This window comes from Cydia amplana, chromosome 16 (genome assembly GCF_948474715.1).
Source record: "Cydia amplana chromosome 16, ilCydAmpl1.1, whole genome shotgun sequence".
Taxonomy (NCBI): Eukaryota; Metazoa; Arthropoda; class Insecta; order Lepidoptera; family Tortricidae; genus Cydia; species Cydia amplana.
The window spans coordinates 7,410,471-7,433,016 of NC_086084.1; the positions used below are offsets into that span (position 1 = coordinate 7,410,471).

Here is a 22,546-nt window from a genome sequence, read left to right on the forward strand (position 1 = left end):
CGGAACTCGTGATTTTCCCGGACGAAAGAACTTTGATATTGAATAAGTTCAAAGCCTTGAAAACTTTCACGGAGAACAAAACTTAAAGAGTTGGTAGTATATTTCATATATTGAGGAATTTTTGGGTTAAAGAGGGAATAAATTGTTAAAATATTTACACGTGTGTTCTGAGGGTGTGCTAGTTTAATCATATTTTATTTGTTTTGACGCTGCATAATCTAGCCACTTTAATTTTTATTATCAGTAACTGTAATACTAAGTACATTTTTTAACGAATGGTATAGAAACGTATACCTACAACCTACATAGCAAAGTCCCAGCGACTTTTCCCTTATAATTTATTTTTGACGAATATAAACTTCCCTTCAAAAGCGATACATTTTTCACCGCCTATACTAATCTAGATTGTAAGAAAATACCTACTTTTTGTCATATAATTTAACAGGGAGAACTTGGAATGGGGGTAGGGACGTGTTTCGACTAGCAATGAACACGTTGCTGGCTCAATATTCTCTTTGCTTAACTAGGTACTAAGCGAACCAGTATAGTGCAGCTTCAGGTTCCTTAACAACTGTTCGTTTTCAGGGATCAACTTAGGTTGGTATATTACTTTCCCTCGAATCCAGTTCGTGGTTGAGGCACAGTACAAGAACAGTAGTGAATCTTCATAGAAATGTGCCGCTGCCGGCTTGAATGTGTGCGTGCGCGCCGGGCGCCTTGTACGCACGCGCTGCCACGCACACATTCGCATAATATACGGGGGAATACGGTGGCGACAGTGTGGGCCGTACCGCGACTGTGATCGCGCGCATTCGAGTACGCTCGCATTTGCCTGCTCTTACCGGCCTTAATTTATACCACATTTATGAATTGATAGAACATTTCATTATATTATATAAATAGAAATCTAGTGCTACTCATAATACGCAAATAATATTTAACTAAAAATAAAAGTGACAACCCTAAGCGCCAATGCAAGAGTAGGTAAATAACTTGCCGAGCGGCCTTAGATTCACTACTGTTCTTAGTGTACTGTGGTTGAGGCAACGCGGCTTAGAAAGCATTATGAATAACAAGCTATGGGCTGTCCGGGCTCTTTTTATATAAAATGACGTATTTTAGTAAGCAAATCTTCAAAGTGAAGTCGTTTTTAGCGTAGCATAAGGCTCCTTGAGAATATTTTGCGAGAAATTCTATTTCGATATCTAAGTAACTGCGTACAGTTTGGTACTAAGTATATTATATAATACTACTAGCGACCCGCCCCGGCTTTGCACGGGTTAACAAATTATACATAAACCTTTCTCTTGAATCACTATCTATTTAAAAAATCGCATCAAAATCCGTTGCGTAGTTTTTAGGATCTAAGCATAGGTACATAGGGACAGACAGACAGCGTTAAGCGACTTTGTTTTATACTATGTAGTGAAGTGATTGCAATAAGAGTAAAACGGTACACGTTATAAGAGATGCTATTAAAATCTATAATCATTGCGGTAATCTTCAGATTTTCAAGTATATTTTATGAGACACGTATACCTACCAAATTTCTCAAGGTGAAATAATAAATCTTTAAGTACCTAATTGTGTTATGGAATCATTCTAATATTCTAAGTTATAAGCACTAGGTACACAAGTATTTGTAATTCCAGACTGTCACATAAAAGTCGGGCACGGCTTCATCCAAATATAAAATGAAATCACTTTATTATGAAATTTTCCTCTGAAGGTCAGGGCGAGACTGACGAGAATCATGTCATTAGGTTTTATTTTCGTCCATTTATTTATTCAATGACATATTTAGTCTGGTGTTGTAGTGGCGATTTGTTCTACAGTTAATCATTGTCTTCCTTCACAGTTACATTAAGTGTAATTTTTACCGGTTCCGGTTTACGGCTCCGTAGTCAGCTAGGAACCCTTATAGTTTCGCCAAGTCCGTCTGTCTGTCCGAGGCTTTGCTTGGTGATCGTTTGTGCCAGAAAGCTGCCATTGGGAGTATGTGTGCAATAAAATGAAAAGAATTTTAGGGAACCTCCCCTACACGTAAAATGGGGATGGCATTTTTTTTTCGCTTCAGCCTTACATTATGGGTGTCGTTTGATAGGTCTTTTTCTTTTTGAAATCGCGTGGGGCTTCCTAAAGCCTATTGCAGGTAATGCCGGTGAAATACAATTTGCATCAATTTAATTAGCCACACAACTTTTTGTGCAGGAGATCGTGAATACGTGACCAATTTTATTTTGTCAACTAAATCAGTGTATGCAGTACCTATTTCTGGATCTTGTTAATACAAATAATTAGTATCTATAGGTATGCTATTGTACCTATATACCTTTTATTAAATAAATATTTTTAAAAAGTTGAATGAAAAATCTCGTGTGCTATTTAATTATTAACTCAACTTGAACAAGTCTAAACTACTTTTACACTAAGTTAATATTTATAGGTATTGCAAATGATAATTTTGAATTATAATATTCATATAAAATGAAGATGTCATACGACAGGAATTCAATAAAGTAGGTACTTTACATCAAGTATTCTGATCTACGAGAACTATTAAAATATTCAATGTCATATGAGTTCACCATGACCTCATTGACTCATGACTTACCCTAGAGACTGAATGGCTTAACATAATTAATTATAGCATTCTATAATAACTTCCTTAAATTAGTGCAGGTACAGTCTGAAAAGAAGTTACGAGTTCTTCATTGGATGGCTTGTTAAGAGATGTTTAAGAAGGTGACTTTTTTAAATTGTGATTATTTTATCTTTTAGAAGTAATAGAATAACGAGTACAGCGCCCGTGTCGAGGCTGCAGCAGTAGTGTCGCAACAGCAATGCAGCTAGTTGCCATTAGGGCTCCCGGTATCCGTGTTACACGCCGAAACGAATACCCGTGTTCTTAAGCCCGGCGGTGCTAAGAACACGGTTTACACGGAACCGCCGGGATCCGGATACGTCTCCAATAAACGTTCCCAAGACACGTTTCTCAGATACGTATCTCCGTTTACACGGGTACTTAACACCGGCCCGAACGGATCCGAAACAGGTTGACCCAATCAATGCTCTAGGTCTGGGTATGTAAGGTCTAATATTGAATGTTGACTTCAGATGAACTCGTTTGGCGTACGATTTTTTTTTAATTATTTGTGACGTTCCACAGCAAAAGGTACCTTATGGCAGTTGGCGCTTACGTCGCATAGCGCTGCAATAATAATAGCGCACGGCGGCGGAGCGGCGTTAATAATAGCGTAAGCGCCAACGGCCATAAGGTACCTTTACCCGTGGGACGTCACATTTATAACTGTGTTGATATAACATATTTAGCCAACTATACAATATATTAATCGAAGTAGGTGTCCCTATCCTATATTGTCTACTATTTTTAATTTTAAACCTACTCGTCCCTAGTTTAAAATAAAACCTTCATTTACTATTATTGCTTTTAAGCTAACATATTCATCATTAATTACATAATTAATATAATTCTATTTCAATCAAAGAAATACATTTTATACATGTATAATTGTGTAAGTAATTAAGTAATATAGTTTCGTGAAGAATAGATGTGCAGACAAATACTACCTATATTAGTTAAAAATAACAGATAATAACAGGTAATAAGTATGGATTACTTCGTGGTTATTTCTTATTATTATCAATTTACTGCTGAGCGAAAACAGCAAATCTGCCAACGACGCAAAAAAAAGTACACACAAGCGGCATTCGAAACGAAGGATTTCAGACGAGAACCTTAAAAAAATAAAAACCCATGCTACTTTGGTTACCTAGCGATTATATTGTTAAGAACATTAAGATAGATCTCAAAATTGGTAATCATTCATGTTCACTTGGGTCACTTTCACACGAGTGTTCAGGTAATAAATGCCGGCCGCTGGTGTTCCATTCATTAGAACGTGTTGTTTTCCAATACCCTTTTGTCTGATATCGCCGAAAACAAGTAGGTTCCCAAACCATTATCAGAACTGCCACAACCAATTATAAGCTTTATGTCGGTGTAATAAGGTGAACACGTCTACACAAGACATTGTAACAAATGCAGTGGCACATGGTTTACTATAATACTTAATACCTAGATGCCTAGCTTACGTAAGTTAAAAAATAATATGATAAAAAAATATACATTCCTTATTGACAGAATATTTATTCGATAAAATATACCTGTTCGAGAAAACTCACACATAAATTGTAGGTAATATCAGTAATATGATTGATAATTGATTGAATTTTAATTATAATTATAGGACTTTTATCTACAGATTATTAAAAATATAAGAGCTGTTTAATAATGTGCAATTGGTAAGAATATTGTATGTATACCTACCAGATCATGCATGGCCAGTTTTTATCGTACAGTCTTCTCTTTATACTCTTTATTGCTTTTATTTTTTATTACTAGCACTTTATATTTATTGCTATCAAATTATATAATAAACCATAAAGTATTAGTATTTGAAGTCTTATACAAAATACTATTTTGATAGTAGCATGTAGGTATACCTACTGTATTTCTAATTTTCTACTCGTATTGCAACATTGCAAGCAAAAACTACCTGCTCAGAAAAGGGTTTTGTAAACCGTTTATTGAATTTCGACTCTATGAACCACGAAATAAGGTTAAATATGGCAGAAACTCCTCATGAATCTTTTGTCTATTCATTTGTAGCTCTTAAGTACCTACGCCGGTTCGTTCCTTCGCTACTCGTCAAGGACGTCTCCGGAGCCACGGGTAAATAAGATCCGTTTCTTCGAATACCCGTTTATCCGTGGGAACGGATCTTAATTACACGTTTCTTAATTACACGTGCGGAACGGGCCAGAAAACCGTGTACGTGTTATTCGGAAACGGGTATTCGAAACGTGTAAACAAAACACGGACTCGACCGCGAGCCCTAGTTGCCATCCGAACGTCACTTTTACAAACTGTGAAGACATATTAAAACTCGCAGCACATCTGTTCTTCATTAAGGCAGCATTTGCAACAGTACTCAGTACATGTGCAGTACATACTCCGTTATCAATAGCAGATATACGTAAATGACCAAGTTAGCTTGAAATCGTATAAATTTATAAAGATTATAGTAATCTTATAGGTGAAATTTTCTACTGCTACCTACTGCTATAAGCATAATAAGGATTGGAACTACCAACACAACACAATTATTGACTTTTAAATAAATAATCAATGAAGTGGATTGAACCGGGCATTTATACCGTCTGTCTATTTCACTTAAATAATAAATATCGGCCAATGAACTGTCGAACACGCACGCTTAATAGGTTATACCATAGAGAAAAAAATACATAGAGTGCTCACTCCATACATCAGTTAAGACTATTAATTTCAGTGTCTACATCTAGCATCGAGTAGCGGAACTATCAGTACTGCTACTTGACAATAGATGTAGCACCGACCGGAAAGTCTTATCTCAACAGCATAAGACTTTCCGGTCGGTGCTACATCTATTGTCAAGTAGCTGTACTGATAGTTCCGCTACTCGATGCTAGATGCTAATAGTCTTTTTGGTACTAAAAGTGATGTATGGAGTGAGCACTCTATGTATTTTTTCTCTATGGTTATACATACCCTAATGATATAAGTACCGTGTAGAAAGAGCTAGGCGTGGGAAAAACGTCCAGTCACACGCTTCTATCTAATTTAAAAATTATAGCAATTTAAGACATACATATATACTAGCTTCAGTCCGTGACTACAAGCGCTAAATTCCCCTTACTATTTCCATGCTAAATTTCAATCCCAATTACACTCACTTAGATAATGAACTCCAGGGTAAAATCTACTTTTTGTCTTATTTTAAAGATAGGTAATAGTAAATTATGTGTATAATATAGGTACATATTATGATAAATTTCATCCAATCCGTTCAGCCGTTTTTACGTGATTGAAAAACGGATACTTAATACTCGTATAAAAAAAAAAACTTTTCTCTAACTAGTATTACGAGTACATTAATTACATTATGTTTTGATAGGATTACATTTTAATGCAATCCTACTTGCACTTGCATGTGGCTCGCGTGTGTGTTTATTTTCAAAAAATGTTAAATATCCGGCATAAAAGCTACATAGGGCCCGATTCGGATTTTGAAATAGGATATCTATAAGATATCTTTTAGACATCACCAAGATACGATAACGATATTTTTAGGATCTAACGGTTAGATTTAGATTCTAACCTGTCAAATTTGACATTTCCGCGATTCTGGAGATACTCTTGAACGATTTCCACAAGATATGACTTAGAGATCCAATTCACATCTAATAGATATTATTATCTAACTCTATCTAACGTAAAAGTGACATTGGTTGCCCGAATTGAGCTGCAAAAGAGAACTAGTTGAAATCTAAACTATAACGTATCTAGAATGGATCTACGTGTCGTCTCTTGTGAATATCTTGAAGTTCGAATACGGCAGATAGTCTTTTACCAACCCCAGTGAAACCGAATTGAGGTTGATGGATTTTAAAGTTGCATGACCTTTTCATTATTACAGCAATTCACTTCAGTGCAATGACTTTTCAATAGTACGGATTTATTAGCTGATTATAATCCACCCACCATACCCAAAATTAAAAATCATTTATTCGGTTTTATTATATTATTTACATATAATATACCATAATGCTTGTATGTATCATAGACATGCAAAAATACTCATACTCTTCAAGGTTTTGCAATAATTTATTTTACAACATTTATTATACCCTATCACGCTTTGGCTCGCTTTAGTTCGTTTTGAATTCAAGTTTATTACCAAAACCTTTTGTTTCCAGTGAGTGTAGATCGGGAACTGCCAATTAAGTTATTCACCGACAAATCTTGGATGAGAGTTCAATCAATAAGTAGGTTTTCAGCGTAAATATGGTCATTCATAACAATATATAGCAATACCTGCACGAGAATGTTTCTTTTTTTATAGATCTGAATATACATATTACTTATAGTAAACGACATGTCTTTTATAAACTGTGGCTTACATATGTAGTACTTTGTGGGTTTCCAATTATTTTAAAGGCTAGATATGATGAACTCAATTATCTATGATTTACTGGTTTCGAGAAAATGAGTACAAAGCAGGCTATCAATCAATCAATATTTTTTAATACTTTTGACATGTTTTAGTTTTATATAAAGTTGTTGGTATAGGTATAAATGACTTTTTTATTCTCATAGTTTAGTTTATAAATGATTTATATTTAACCTCTATTCCATCCTTGTACAGTAAGCTGCGACATCAAAACAATGTGATCACACTTGCGTAGAAACTTCTATGCGTACTGCTGGCTCAGCACGGATCCATTTTTATCGACTATCACTATGCCCGTCACTTTCGCACTTTCATATTTGTTAGAACGTGACAGACATGGTGATAAATGATAAAAATGCTACCGTGCTACTAGGGCTGGTAGAGGTACCTACATACCTATAGAATCTATCTGATATAAATTTGTTAATCGCATTAAATGATACTTCAAAATAAATATAACGACATACGACAAGTGTCGATTAGCTACTAAACAATTAGGTACCTAATACGTAGTAGGCACATGACAACTCTATACCTACAACGAACGCTTCTGTAAGATTAGTTTATATGTAATGATAGCGCATCGCACGTAAACTGTCATTAAACACAGATAACCATACATACCTATCAGTGCATATGATGAATCAGTCGCGCTTAGCATAATACCTACAGTATTTGCATCTGAGTCTGAGTAAAAACCCCGATCAAATAAGTACCTTAGTGTACGGGACACAAGGTATACAATGTTTTGAATGCACATACAGTGGATATGCTAAGCGCGGCTGGCGTTACGTACGCTGACATTAGGTATCGATTGCACTTTTAAAGGCACGTCTTCACATTCGGCCAACGAGCATTTGCGCATCCGCGCAACCTCGGCCGCGTGCCAATGTGTAAACGCACCATAACACTGAACTACAACATAAGCGCATACAGGTAACATTGAATGGACGCTGTCGGTGGACAAAGCGCAAAATAAAACGACAATTGCGAGGAAACATTTATTGTGGTCGGTTCCTGCTGACGCGGCTTCGTGGAATGGAAAATATGAAAGAAGGAATGCAAAGCGGAAAAGTGAGCATCTGGCAAGCAGCGGAAAACAAACTTAATAAGAGCGTACGAAAATAGAACCACAGTAAAGTTGACTAGACTTTTGCCTAGCAGCTTATTTGGCTCTTTTAGCGAGCCCCCGTTCTTTGTGGCGAATAGGCACTTTGGGCTTTGCTTTATGTGAACTGTGTGCTTTTAACGCGTAAAGTTTTGCATTTTCACTCTTTAAAAGAGAAAACTCTGTAATGTTGTTTTAAACAGGCTTTTTAATAAACAATGCACTGCTTAGATTAAGCAATCAGAGTTCAATTGTTTTCAATTAGAAAGTTATGCACTCTTGATAGTGACTGGATTTTAATTTTATTTTGCAAAAAAAGTGGAAAAATACATAGGGTACATAGAAACAGAAGCTTGCAAGACAGAACATGTGAAGAGACAGAGAAGAGACATACAGGTGGTTGGACTGTTCGTGGTCATTGGAGTTGTGCGCGGGCTGCGAGCCGGAGCGCCGCAGCCGCCAGATGGCGTGGCGGGCCGCCACCAGCCGCGCGAAGCCGTGCCGAGCCACTCTCGACGCCTACGCGCTCATGTCGCTCAACAAGTCCTCGGAACTCGCGCTCACCGTACGACCCGACGGGAAACCAGGACAGGACCGCACAGGACAGATCAACAGGTAGGATCAAACCCCACTCAGCGACCAACGGCGGCTTGGACGCTGGCAACTCCGTTACATACACTATTGTGCGTTACAACTTGACTACACTACGAGCAAAAAGCTGGCCTAAAATGAATATCACAACCGAATATCACAATAAAGCACAGGCAAGCAAAGCTTCGTGGACGGCGGCGGCTTACGTAACGCTAACTTATCTACGCGTGTAAAATGTGCAAAAATTTATGGATCACAGAAAAAAGCCTTAACACTATGAGGTTTTAATGCCCCTCGAAGGATGTTATGTAACGGAGCCGCGTTCTGTGTGGTTTGAAAGGGTTCGGCGTAAAGGACATGCGCGCGGGCTAGGGGCCGGGTGAGCACTGGCGGCTGCCGGGGCTACCTACTCGTCCGCGCCGACCGCCCCCCACCCCGGTACCTGACTCCTTTCAGTGACATAACCTTTGTCAGTTTTTGACAATCTTTCGATTGTTCGATTGCTTTCCTATCCAGTTTGAAAATTGTTCAATAAGTCGGCTCTAAACAATCACAAGACTTTTAAAGAATGTATCAGTTCACGGAAACTGTATCGCTAACTTTTTCCGATCGTTTATGTATGCCAGCTAAGCTCCGTCCTATATAACGTAAGAAGCTGTAAACAGAATTCAATAAATACTTTACTCGCATCTCAGTGGGATAAGTAAACACTTTAGCCAGTAATATTTTTCCGTATAATGGGTTATTTCACAATACAATAATAAATAGGTATGAATCAACTGCCTATCTAAGTGGCCTAACGAAACGAACAGAAAAGCAGCCTTGACATATGTTGTTTCATAAATACTATAAAATAAATTGAGCGAGGTCTTTTGATGAATATTTTTTGCAATATGATTTTCATAAGAAGTTAAGTACCAAAACATTTTTTTCATCTCTAATGTAATAAGTATGTAATATATATTATATATTTTGTTTACTACTAAATTGCGTAATAGTAGCTATAGTTAATAATAATTGACCATAGAACAGTAGGTAGGTAGGTACTTAGGTTAAGTTGGTTCTGACTCTTAAATAAAATAAAATAAAATAAAACCGAATTTTATTTGGTCAAAGTAAGAACTATCTTGAATAATGAATTGAACGCACCGAGATTGAAAGTTAACAATTTGATTAATATGAATTCGCCAATACACGCCATCTATAGGACACAGTTCACCTTGAGCCACTCTAACGCCATCTCGCCCACCGCGGAAGAACCACGATATCAGCAAGGCCTGTTACAACTATTATTTTATCGCCGTATCTTTTATGGGGCACTTCAGGTAACGTCGTGACGGGCGAAACGGGGAACCAGGGTTAATCTGCAATATCGGAGGCTATACAAACAGTTAGCCTTCGATAGAAGGGCGCGACGACCTTGAGCGCTGCTCTTTGTAACATGCACAAAAGAAAATGCCTTCTTTGTAGCCGACGGACAACAAACGTCTTAGTTGTATTATGTTTTGTAGACGTGCTTTCATGTGAGTCATTTGGCTACTCCAGCGATACAAATAGGTGCTGAAAAGTTGTTAAATACTTGTTATAATTGTAGTTAAAATAAATGCATGTGATAAGGGATTTTTTGTACATTGAACATTTTTCTAAGGTTAAATTATATTAGCAAAACACAGCAAGATCATTATCCGAGAAGTATAAGAGGTTATTACGGAACTTTACTTATTCCCTATTCCTTATATTTGTGAAGAGCAAACTTATATACCTATATTGTAAAACGATAGAATGCATGTAGCACAATACCTACATACAATACTATTCATATTATTATCTGTAACTTTTGAAATGTGTAAACTTTTCATTGCGAACTTTTAAAACACTTTTGCTACTCGACAACAGATGGCGCTGCGATATGAATAAGCGCCTGCCGCAAGCCAGAGAGGTCGTATAACTATAACAAGTTAAATATGCAGAGAAATATTTGGCAAAACCACAGAATAAATAATAGTACTAGGTACAGAAGACTCGCTCTCTAACAAAACGCGTCTGTTACGATCAGCACAGCGACAGCGCCACGCGCGGCTTATGGCTTTCCCCAAAATTGGGGTGGAACGGATGGATGTACTTTTAGCTACCTGTAGCAAAAGACGAAATCGCGGAGTGAGCCACGCCTGGCAAAACCACCATAAAATCGTCAGGTATAAATAGAAATGTTATAGATATGATGGAGTTGACAAGTATATGTAGTTATCTACATAATATTCATATTATAAAAGTTGTTGCTTTTTTTAAATAAAAATATAGGTTGGGTTGGGTAGGTTATTGTTTGATACTGCTTTCCCGCTCTAGAGCACAATTACATACCGGTAGGTATATTATTCGTAAGCACTGATATTCATATTGAATGTGTTATTTTGGTATTCCATTTTCGCCTCTGAATACATCTTTACCTAGGTAGGTATTTTTTCGTAAACTGAAACTTTCCACGTCCATTCAGCGGCACACAAAAGACTCTTCGGTTCGTTATTAATTTAGCCTGCTGTATTAACCTCTAGCCGCCCAGAGACCTATAAAAAGGTCTCCTGTTCCATTCTAATTTGAACTTTGTGTTGACAAAATAAAATTTCGTTTTGCTTGGCAAGGTTTGACGTTTGGGCTAGAGGTTAAGGTTGACTGGCCCCATTTAAAGTTCACGTAGGAGTTTTATAAATTGTATGTAACGAGAACGAGGAGTTTCACATTGAACCATGTTCGGATAATTGAACGTTAAGTGCAATAAAGCGGAAAACTACCCTTTGACTACCTAGATTAAAATCTAGTGACCCCAATTTTATTGCTCTTTAGCGTACATATTAATATTATATTTGATGTACAAGTGATATATGTGTGTTCAATTCGCACGGTCCCAATTAGACTTACGATAAACATGGCGATAGATTTTTGTCGTATAATAATATAGCCAAGTTTACCATTGTTTATTCTCGGCGGTTACATAAACAAGTGAACAACATTAATTTGGAAACCGCAGGGGATATCATTTAGCCGTCCTATATTTAGGCTTCGCCCACGCTGGACCCCGTAAACAATAACAGACGGCAATTGAGGCCTTTGTTCTACGGTTGCGTAACGCACTATTCATATTTCGGTATTATTTAGGGTAATAAGATTATTCGATGTCATAACAAAACGTTTCGTTGCTTTTCTGTAAACACAAACAGTGATTTGAAATGACACGAAACAGTATTCAGATTTTACAATTGATTAAAGTTTTGATACGACCTTGGCTCGCAGTCCATTTACCGAGCGTACCAATCATCACGAGAGATTGGATCGATCATATTTGTAAAACAACCGATTTTGAATTTATTAGTATTCATATTTTGTTGTTATCAAAATAATGGATGCTCAAGCACTAAGGCAATATTTTAAAAGGTGGAGGCTAAAAATACAATCTCTAGTTATTTTATTAATTTTAATTTATTTAGTTTATACTTAATTTTAATAATAGTATAAGTTTTGTTATTAATTACCTATAAAGTTTACCTCTACTAAAATAATAGTATAGGTACATATTCTGTCTGTAATATGATCTCCTGTCATACCCTATTTACTCATAAAACGGTTAATTGTTTTTGATGAAATTTGGTACATACGTAGTTTGAGTCCCAGTGAAGTTTTTTACGTAGGATAGTTTTTATCATCATAATTCTGTGCAGATAAAGTGACGGGAAGAAGGTTTTACTACCAATAGGATATGGGTGCAAGCCAAGAGGCTGGTTTACATTTGTTGGCTACGGGCGGCGTAGCGCGTAGCAACTACAGATGTAGTGCATAATTGTTTTCCTTCGTGTTTTCTCGAAAACGTTCGTATTTGTCATGCTACTTCAATCAACCTCAGTACTTTTTGTACCGAGACTGACTGAAATAGCGAGATACGTTCGTATGTTTCCGTAAAAATACGAAGGAAAATAATTATGCACTACATCTGTACTTGTAATTCTCGTATCAAGCAGAAAGTGATAGATTCGCGCGCCAGCTCGCGACTCTCGTGATCGTAGATTTAGCGGCCATAGTGGGTAATATTTCTGTTGGTTTTGAAATCATGATGTTATTAAATTTATTCGAATATTCGAACTTCTCACGTCCGATTCGAATATCAAAATGAACCGAATATTCGATAAATTCGAATATTCGAATTGCAAGCCCTAATAGTGATACAGACAGACATGCTGCATATATATTGTTGTACTCTGAAAGGTTTATTTTATATTCCTATACGTACAGAAAGAAGACTGTTTCTATATGTGATTATTTAGGACTTAGTGTTACACCATTGATGTTTTTATATGTTTTCGCAATTTGCTTTCGAGAATTAATAAAATAAAATGAATGTTTAGAAATGAAGGAGTGGAGCTAATAACAATAATATAACTATCGGCTATAAATCGCCGCACCAATTACAAAAAACATATTTAAAATGAATTCAACATACACTCTTCCCTCACTCAGTCGACCATTAAGTAAACACGAATGTAATATCCATTTTTTGCCGTTCACGCCATTCAAATCATCGAAGCACGTTTGCTTTTGTTCATTCATTGTTGTTTCATCTTTTCATCGATTCATCGTTCAATCATAATTCTTGTTTTCATTGACTTTCATGCTTTGAGTGTGAAATACCTGTTTGGTGCCTGTTTGTATTTGATTGATATTCGCTCAAGTTAATCTCAATGTTGGTAAAAATAAAAAGTGAGTTGTTTAAATAAGGTTATTACAATTGTTATTGCGATAATTAATTTGAATATCAATTCCATTACAGTACCTCTTATATTTGCATAATGTCTTTAGAAAACATTGCACATATTTCTCTGAATTGACGTAAAGAATAAATAAAAAAAAAACATAATTACTATAAGCAGGCGTGGCTCACTCCGCGATTTCGTCGCTTTGCTACAGGTAGCTAAAAGTACATCCGTTCCACCCCAATTTTGGGGAAAGCCATAAGCCGCGCGTGGCGCTGTCGCCACCTAGCGGCCATATCTGTGCTGATCGTAACAGACGCGTTTTGTTAGAGAGTGAGTCTTCTGTACCTAGTACTATTATTTATTCTGTGCTATAAGACATTTTAATATTTAATTTATACATAAATTAACGCATTTTCTCTAAATTCCATTTCTGAAACTAGATTTTAATCTCAGGAGCTTATCTGAAATAACCACCCAGTGACATAGGTTAAGGTTGGCGTGTCAGACTGACCCCCCCCCCCCCCGCCCCCCGTGCTCGTCAATCATCTCGTCTCCTGCCCGTGGCCTTCCCATTGTTTCCACCAAAGAAAGGGTAGCCATTGTGATGCCTTCTTTCTAATCATGGCGATAGTGTTTTTGCTAACATGATTAATACGGTTTTTAGATTTGAGCAAATATTTAATAAGGGTTGTTTTAAGAATTGTATTTTGTTTATAATTGGTTCGATTAATGATTCAAATTTTAAAATTTGTAAAATATGTATATCAATGCTACCTATGTGCAAGTAGCATTGATATACATATTTTACATAATCTTATTTTGTATGATATTTATTTTATATTTACGTATATTTATTTCTGGATTTTCATTATTGCCATGATAAACAAACATCAATATTAATTTCTGCCGTTTGGCTTTCAGTTTGATAATGCCTCAAGGCATTATTTTCCCGGCTTTATTTATGTAGTTTGCTGTGTAATAAAGCGTTAATAACTAAATAAATTGTTTTAAAAAGCCAAATAAGCTAAAACCAAATTACTTTTATTAAGAAAAAAAAGTTTCACTTTGTAATAAAAGAAATCCACTTTGAAACAATTGAAACGGACATTATGCTGAAATAATAATTAAGTCAATTAAAAGAGTATCCCATTAGTGAGGTCTGAGTAAACGCCCCAGTGGCGCCGCCGTGGCATTCTTGTGAGCGTTTCTAAATTAAAAATCCAATTATGCTAAGTTAGACGTTAGCTGAATTCCGAAGAATACTTATATGTCTAGAGGCTTCTAACAGATGACATCACACAGTGAACTTCGTACAGCCAGTCAATAATGTCGTAATTCTGGTGTTCAGCCACGCCATGAAGGAATGCAATGGCTCAGTCAATAATGTCATTTTCACTTTGCCATTTATTTATTTATATTAAAAATTAATTACCTACACTGAGTACAAGATTACTTTTTTCGAATTAACCATATTAATTCCCGCTACTATAAGGAACAAAAATAAAAACAAATGGCACAAATTTAAAAAGACAAAAAACCTAATATTTTGCTGGTTACACCAATTTTAGCGTTTTCCGTACCGACAAGATACTGATTGTTTTTGCTTGTGCTACTATAGAAAGCTATGGACATGGATGTATCGCTTTTAGAGGCGCTACCCTGTCCCTTGAATAAATAACAAGCCGACGCCTTAAGCGTTGGATTAAAAAGGGATTATTTTGACGAAATTCACCTCCGAGCTATTAGTAGTGTTTGATACTTCTAATACTTTTAATGAAGCCTTCATTCTACTAAGCATGGTACTTATTAATTTATACAATGCAAAATAGTCCAGACAATGGAGATCATTTTGTATAAGGTTTTCGTCCAAAAATATGGGTTTAGGAAATCTCGAGATTGAAAAAGACGTAATTTAGGTCGATAATTATTCGACATATTTGAAAAGCTTTAAATTCACTCAAACTGCGCTTAATTAGTGAGTATGATTAGTACCGATCATGTACGGTAGCCAATATGCTTTTTATATAATCAAATTCTCATCATAAACATACCTACATACCTATGTATTTAAATGTATTTAAATGTATTTAAATACGTAGGTATGTAGGCAACAAGGTATCACAAAGCGCATGTGATTACTACTTAATTACAATACGCGAGTAATAACAAATTCTGTTTGTTTCCAGTCATCAACATGATAACTTATACTATACATATTATACACTCCACACATCACACATCACACACACATAGCCCTATACATCTGCATTACCCTTTTTATGCTATATTAAGTAGAATAAGAAAAACAATTCGTACACTTAGTTATTAGATAATTATCACCCGAAATACAAAAAACCCATTTTAGCTTGAACTTGAAATTCTACCACTTAATTGTTGACTGGAGTAAAAATTGTGGCCATATTTGAATCGCAATTGTAATCGTAATTGATGCTACTTTAAAAAAAAATCGTTATTAAAAAGATACAAAATATACTACATTCTGCACAACATTTCTACCTACTTACATAGTTATTCCGTTTCATAACAGGCAGATGAAAGGTTAGCGGATACTTATTAATAGGGTGCTATTGGTACCCTTCGAGCACGTAACCCTCAAAATCAGAAAAAGTATATAAATGGGTCATATCATAATATTTTGTTTGCGCATAACGTGCCTTGGGCCGTGCCACATTATGAATCATTAAAGGGCTCGGCTAATGGCCTTTCCCTAGCTCGCGGCCGATTTGGGAATCCATGTGCTCCTGAAAGCTTATATTTTGCCAATATTTGGACATTACTTCAAACCCCGGCTCGTACCAATGAGTTTTTCGGAACTTATGTACGAAATATCATTTGATGTTTACCAGACGCTTTTCGGTGAAGGAAAACATCGTGAGGGAACCGGACTAATCCAAATAAGGGCCTAGTTTACCCCCTGGGTTGAAAGGTCAGATGGCAGTCGCTTTCGTAAAAACTAGTGCCCACGCCAATTCCTGGGATTAGTTGCCAAGCGGACCCCAGGCTCCCATGAGCCGTGGCAAAATGCCGGGACAACGCGAGGAAGATGATTTGGACATTACTTACCGCAATAATAATAGCGCGCGGCGGCGGAGCGGCGTTAATAATAGCGTAAGCGCCAACGGCTACAAGGTACCTTTATCCATGGGACGTCACAAATAATGATCTACGCTAATGCGATGCGATGCTAAGATACGGAAGCAACTTCGGAGGAATTATCATAGAGAGATAATTCTCTCTATGATAATTCCTCCGAAGTTGCTTCCGTATCTTCAAAAAAGCAAAGTTATAAAACGTTTTAGGGGCCATTCCATCTGAAATCGGCAAATGGGGTGCGCCGTGTGATTATTAATATGAATAAAAAAAAATTGACAACTATCCTCATGGTGTCCGAAAACATAATCCACCGCCATTTTATTTTATTTTCTTTTAATTTTAGAGTAGTGCCCATTCGAAAGAAAAAATCGGGTCAAATTCCTGCGTGTACATAATGCGCTCTAACTTTTGATGTAGAATAGGTAACCAAATAAGTCTTTCTTTATTTAATTAGGTATGAAATGGGCATTTAATATTGTATAACAAAAATTAGCTAAACTAACTACAAACAAAATGGTGGCCATCTAAAATGTTCACGATTTCGGTCCATTTTTACGATTTTCAAACATTTTCTATGACAACCCTATTGCACATCAAGAGTAACTTTTTTCTAAAATACAATGTCCTTGCCCTTCTTAAACTGGTAAATAATAAATTTCAGCATCATAGAATAATATCTTCAATTAGAAAAGTAGTTGTGAAAATTGAGAATTACGAAAAATGGTCAACTTTGACCCTTAAAAAACCCATGTGGCGGAAAAAAATAAAATCTGAAATTTTCTGAAAATATAATCTATGTCTTCGTTAATTACAAACACTTAATGTTATTCTGTTATTTTCACTCATTCGGGAAATATGATTTTTTAAACTGCTAACCTCATACAATAATCGTATCCATATAATGACAAATTATACTTTAGAAACTCTTCTATTCATGGAAACTGTTGAAAGAAAAACATTAAATATAAGCCAAAAGGTTCTAATTCACTATATTTATTGAAAAATATTACATTTGGCTTATATTTAATGTTTTTCTTTCAACACTTTCTATAAGTAGAAGAGTTTCTAAAGTATAATTTGTCATTATATGAATACGATTATTGTATGAGGTTAGCAGTTTAAAAAAATAATATTTCCCAAATGAGTGAAAATAACAGAATAACATTAAGTGTTTGTAATTAACGACGACATATACTATATTTTCAGAAAATTTCAGATTTTTATTTTTTCCGCCACATGGGTTTTTAAGGGTCAAAGTTGACCATTTTTCGAAATTCTCAATTTTCACAACAACTTTTCTAATTGAAGATATTATTCTATTATGCTGAAATTTATTTACCAGTTTAAGAAGGACAATGACATTATATTTTTAGGAAAAAGTAACTCTTGATGTGTAATAGGGTTGCCATAGAAAATGTTTGAAAATCGTAAAAATGGACCGAAAGCGTGAACATTTTAGATGGCCACCATTTTGTTTGTAGTTAGTTTAGCGTACTTTTGTTATACGATATAAAATTCGCATTTCATTCCTAATAAAATAAAGAAAGACGTATGTGGTTACCTGTTCTACATCAAAAGTTAGAGCACATTATGTACAAGCAGGAATTTGACCCTATTTTTTCCTTTGAATGGGCACTGCTCGGAAATTAAAAGTTAAAAAAAATAAACGGTGGTGGTGTAACACTTCTGGTATCATAAAGGTTATCCTCAATTTTTTTCAATTAAATCAAAAATCATGCGGCACAGTTTTTATTCCAAATTGGTCGATTTCAGATGGAATACTAAGTATGTATTTCTAATTTATTCTCAATTTCAATATTAGATGAATGTAACAATAAATCGCACATTTAAATGTGTCCTGCCTATTGGGCTATAGGGAGTTCCAAAAGACGGATATTCAAATAAGCTTATCCAAATCAATCAGTTAGTTGTTTAAAAACAAGTGTTAATCGTTAAAATACAGGAAACGGTTTGTCAGTTCGGTAACAAAACATTTGAGTCTGACATCGATCCCGACTTCTGTGCACCTGTCTCAATGTATGGTAGGTACCTTTCGAAATGAAAACATCCAAACATCAAGTCTCACTCAATTCAAAGACAAATAAAACAACACCATACGACCTATTCTCTCCCCACTACACGTGCAAACAAACGCCACTCCGCCCATTCACTACCCCATAATTTTCTTTCCATTACGCATACAAATTGGGTGTCAGTTCTTTTGCTTTCACTCCAGTGTTTGCAGCGTCTTCTAATTACGCTGCCTCTTCAGCCGAGCGCCCTCGCGCTGACGGACTGGGACCCTTGTGTTCTGTGTAGATGTATTTGTATACGGCTTGCTTACAACGGGGAAGGTTGGATTTCGGAGGAGAGAATTTTTCAAACGATAGAATGTGTTTCATTTCAATGACTATCTATTTTTGTTGGGGATTAATTCTGTCAGATTGGAATTCTTGTACCTGAATTGTGTTAAAAAAACTGAAACGAATCTAATCATTAATCGTTCTTCATGCAAAAACTATTAATCAAATAGTTTACTTCTTTAAGGTTACCTATTTAACTTACTCCATATATTTACTGATTATATTGCTTTTTATTCAATATTTATGTATAAATATTCAATATTATATGAGAATTAATGATAAACAAATAGATATTATATACCTACATTAAGACATCAAATTCAGTGCCAGTGCAAGCTACGCGCTAAGAGCGTAACCGTTAACATGGGAAAACCCGTATGTAGCGAAAAGGGCCTACGAATAGAGATCCCGTCTAGCGGGTCGCTGATAGTGAAATTATAGAAACTGCTTCTTGTCAAGTTGCTAGTTTTTAAGTATGCGTCTGTGTCCAATTTCGCGCCGTTGCCAGTCGTGTCTCACTTCGCGATTTCGTCGCTTTGCTACATGTAGTAAAAGTACATCCGCAGGCGTGTCTCACTCCGCGATTTCGTCGCTTTGCTATAGGTTTACATCCGTTCGGCCCCAATTTTGGGGAAAGCCATAAGCCGCGCGTGGCGCTGTCGTTACCTACCGGCCCACCGGCCATCGTCTGATCGTAACAGACGCGTTTTGTTAGAGAGTGAGTCTTCTGTACTTAGTACTATTATTTATTCTGTGACATCCGTTCGGCCCCAATTTTGGGGAAAGCCATAAGCCGCGCGTGGCGCTGTCGCCACCTAGCGGCCATATCTGTGCTGATCGTAAGAGACGCGTTTTGTTAGAGAGTGAGTCTTCTGTACTTAGTACTATTATTTATTCTGTGCCGTTACTAACAACCCCGCGATATATTCGCTATGTGCATGACTGGTGCTGCCCTCAGGTTGTCGGACTTTCTACGTTAAATCTTATGGAGTATTGGAGTAAAATTAGTTCAAGCGGCTGCCGCTAGTATACTAATGTCGGACATTCCATAAGATTACCTGTGTTTGTGACGATCAGCGCCACTTCCCCCTCCACCGACTTCGCACCTTCCCAATACCGTGAGAAACAACACGTCTTGGAAGCAAACTTCACTAAGAGCCGGTGAAGGTCCAAGTTCGTACTCGTATAAGCCGGAAATCCTTTAAAGCTGTCGAAGTAATCTGTAAGACTTAGTGTAAGGCCTGAGTGGACGCTCGAGCGTTCGGCGGGGCGTGCAGCGTGGCGTCGGGCTCACAAGTGATGTGAGCAACGTGCACTAAGGCCGCTCCTATACGCTTGCATTTGTTTAACATGCACCCTGCACGCCCCGCCCCGCTGCACGCCCAACTCGGGCGTCCACTCAGGCCTTACACTTACAGCAGAGGTCCCGGAATAAGGCCAAATGAACGGGAGTAATCAGAATACCGTGTACGCTCTAAAACCATTGTTATATTTTATTTTATGAGAATTTAAGAGCCTTTTTGGCTTAAGGATTTCTTAAGTAGAAAATGAATAAAAAAAGATTTTCCTATATTTAGTACGCGTAAAATGCGAGTAATATATTGTTTCAATCCTTGAGAAAGTAACCTTTTGATGAAGATTTTACTTAAGTATGAAACTGAAATTCACATGAAAACAGATTTCTTCTGTTAGAAAGATATTAAGGAAACATTTATCAATTTAAGGTTTGTTAACATCTTAAAGATTAATTATTTAAAAATAACATAAAAAAAATTCTAAAGTTTTTTGGTGACGCAGTAGCATTAGCATACATTTGAATTCTAAGTATATGCAGTGACGCTCTCTACTCATTATTTCAAAATAACGTTACTATCTTTAGCTCCCACCATTTCCTGCCCTTTTACCCTATTAGGCAGGTTAGTCAACATAATTATTTGAGCAATTAGTTCGAAACAAATCGCCAAAGGTCGAGATCAAAGCAGGCCGCTACGCCGTAACACACCTGTTCGGGTCGCTTATTGGTTGGGCCCTGAGGGCCTGTCGGAAAATTCGAAGATCGGAATTTCGATACCTACCTCTCTTTCGCTCGAATAGGCAAAAACAAGAGCGATAGCGAATCATAATACATATATAGCGGAATTTTGATTTTCGATGTTCGCAGTAGGCCCTTTGCATGTTTTCGTTATACACGAATACAATGCAATATTAGTGTAATTACGGGGTTATAAGCTTTAAACGCAGGCTGTTAGTGTTTCTAGGTATATTCCATGTGATAATCCAATTAATCCGAGGTAAAAATGGCCCCTTATCATCCTTTCAAGTATCTAGTGAAGCTAGGTGTCAGCTACCCACAATTAGGTACATTGTAATAGCGTGAAATTATCAAGTACGAAAATGATACAGTATTTACCTACATACCTAGGTTACTATAGCCAACTATAGCATAGCTACCAGTAACCTGTAACGTTTTGAACGTGTAACTGGTCCTCGCTCTTATTTGTAAATTATGTAGTGAGCGTTTTTTTGTTGTTGTCCCCTACACTTTTTTTCAAATTTGGGATTTTTTATGTTATTTCTACTCAGAATCACGAGCTCTTTCTATCCTAATAGGAGAAAAAAGTGTCCTAAGGTTTTTATTTCCATTATGTCACCATTTTTCATAGACTTTGTATGGCGGTCGCGGAATGGAAAGATCGAAAAATGTATGGAAATTTTGGGTCACTTTTTTTCTCCTATTAGGATAGAAAGAGCTCGTGATTCTGAGTAGAAATAACATAAAAAATCCCAAATTTAAAAAAAAAGTGTAGAGGACAACAAAAAAAAAAACGCCCACGTACCTTACTTTGTGATTTCAATACATGTAACAATAATGAATGAATTTGACTAATATAAAATAGGTATTAAATACATAATAAATCTGTTAAAAGTGTTAAAACGCCCTTTAAAAGCGAAGTTATCTACAAAGTTGTTCACGAACTTCGACAACTAGTGAAAAATACACAAGATTGCAACTAGCCTCCGCCAGCTAAGTTTATTTACTTAGGACTGGCCGCTTAGGTGCCGGGGGACGAACTTAGCTAATAGGTGGGGAAACGGCCTTCTGTAACGTCTCACTTAATATCCTCAAAGTTAACTGAAACTTAGTTTTGAAAACAACTACATGGGTATGGGTAGTTAATTTCTATGTAAATGCGTATGTTTTGTAATTAGCTATTGAAGCAATAATCTTTATATTTTAAATTGTAGTCCAAATAGCCAGCAAGTACCAAGGTACCATTGGTAGGTGTCATTATTCCAAATAAAATTACTTAGATAAAAGATGTTTATTCGTGACGATCACAAAACATGTACGGACATGTACAGACAACAACAACAGCAAGAAAAGAAGAAATTAATAAGTGTGCATCACGAAATGGACCCAACTCAGCATAATGCTAGCTATGAAGCGAGCGCTGGTCTTCCGTAAGGATTCGGTGATGCCACGACAGATAACACATAAAGCAACATATTAAAACACTACAAAGATACACAAAAGTAATAATTAAGAAAATA

At 36.4% G+C, this 22,546-nt stretch overlaps 1 protein-coding gene across 9 annotated transcripts in view; it reads right to left on the reverse strand.

Annotated features, from left to right (window-relative positions):
* Positions 1 to 22,546, reverse strand: part of LOC134654957 (potassium/sodium hyperpolarization-activated cyclic nucleotide-gated channel 2) — a 292,022-nt gene that overhangs the window by 142,947 nt on the left and 126,529 nt on the right. The window contains exon 1 of one of the 9 annotated variants that reach the window (XM_063510401.1): positions 8,579 to 9,163. The exons of the other annotated variants lie outside the window; for them this stretch is intronic. The gene's annotated coding sequence lies outside the window, so the exon portion shown is untranslated. Of the gene's footprint in view, positions 1 to 8,578; positions 9,164 to 22,546 lie in introns of those variants that run through there. 9 annotated transcript variants of the gene reach the window in all.